Source organism: Triticum aestivum, unplaced genomic scaffold, assembly GCF_018294505.1.
Source record: "Triticum aestivum cultivar Chinese Spring unplaced genomic scaffold, IWGSC CS RefSeq v2.1 scaffold129615, whole genome shotgun sequence".
NCBI classification, from domain to species: domain Eukaryota; kingdom Viridiplantae; phylum Streptophyta; class Magnoliopsida; order Poales; family Poaceae; genus Triticum; species Triticum aestivum.
In genome coordinates, this window is record NW_025237371.1 from 1 (window position 1) to 1,516 (window position 1,516).

At 43.2% G+C, this 1,516-nt stretch overlaps 1 long non-coding RNA gene across 1 annotated transcript; it reads left to right on the plus strand.

Annotated features, from left to right (window-relative positions):
• Positions 1-47: 47 nt before the first annotated feature.
• On the plus strand, positions 48-1,510 carry LOC123176527 (uncharacterized). Its single transcript, XR_006488555.1, has 3 exons — positions 48-67; positions 244-308; positions 822-1,510. It is a non-coding gene; the product is annotated as an uncharacterized lncRNA (long non-coding RNA).
• Positions 1,511-1,516: the final 6 nt, after the last annotated feature.

Below are 1,516 nucleotides of genomic sequence, written 5' to 3' on the forward strand. Positions count from 1 at the left end.
ATGGCCGCCGCCGCTTCGGAGCCGGAGCGTGCCCCCGAGCAGCAGGGGCCCGCCGCAGACATAGGAGGTGATCTCCCCCTCTCCCACGCACTGGCAGCTTCCTGATCTGATGTCATCTAATTTCGACGTCAAATCGTCAGTTACAGTTTAGGGTGAATGAGGCAACTTATTAAGCGGCTTCGCCCATCGCCATTGAAGTCTGTAATATGTTCGCTCACCTTCGTTTTGATGCTCTTCGCACAGGTGCCAAAGATGCAATGAAGGAGAGCTTTGTGGTAGAGCAATCGGAACCGCTGGCCAATCCAAAGGTTGCCAACGCAGAAATGGATATGGTTTAGATTTCTCTGCCTGCTATATAGCCGATGCCCTGCGACGCTTAAAAGCTGCTTGGGCTGCTTGTGCTGCAGCTGCTGCTTGGGCTGCTGCTGCAGTTTCATGAGCTGCTGCTTGGCTGCTGCCATTTATCTTATATGCTCATTCTAAGACAATATTATGCATTTTTGCTTGCTGTGTGAACCACTGAACCTTATCCTTATGTGTTATTTGCCTATTTGTTATGGTGTGTGAACCACTGAACCTCAATATTATATGCTATTTCAGATTTTCAGTTACTTATGTGCTATGTTACCTGTTTTCTTCTGCATATTATTGAAAAAAGCCAAATTCTGGCCAATTTAAAAAAACGCTTAATCCCGGTTAAGCTGCGCTTAAGCGGCCATTGCTCTAAGCTGTGGCCTTCCGCTCCGCTTACGCTTACCGCTTTCTTGAACATTGGGGAAGATAAGTGTGTGCTAAACTGGATTGCTTCCATGACTTTGTAGGATAGTGGCGAGCCAAAGCGTAAGGTCGTGAAGCGCAACAGTAAGCTAGAGAAGGACAGGGAGTTGTTGCAACTTGCCCAGAGGTACCATGGAGTGGTAGCGGAGAGGGATGCAGGCAAGTTTCTGTTATCCAAAATGTGACCCCGATGTTTAGTTCTCCAACAGTTGAATGTAATGGATAAATCCGTTGGTTACTCTCAGTTAAGGATCCACTGTTAAAAAACCCACAGCTGTCCTTTGTTTGGAATAAAGTTATCTAATAACCATGTTAATATATAACGTGTGGTAATTTGGAAACTTCTGGATTCTTCTCATTAAACAAAACAAAACCTATATAACTAAATACCACTCTGTTTTTTTCCTTTGTATGCACACTCGTAAAATCCTTCCTACCTTAAAATGTATTCTTTTGGTCTTTCATCAGAAATTATAGCATGGAACATCTGCTGGACCAGACACATTTAGCAAGAAGAACATAGCGAAATCTCCTTTCTGCTTCTTCCATGGACAAATGTCCACTCTATATAGGAAAGATGCATTATACGATCGTTCCATCACTATATAAATGTATTCATTTATTTGAAATTGAAAAAAGCCCATTTTACTACCTTGAATAAAGTGGGTGGTTCACTTTACCCCTTGATCTATTTTTCTGCTTCTTTTACCCCCCAAACAAACCCAAACCGGACAAAACA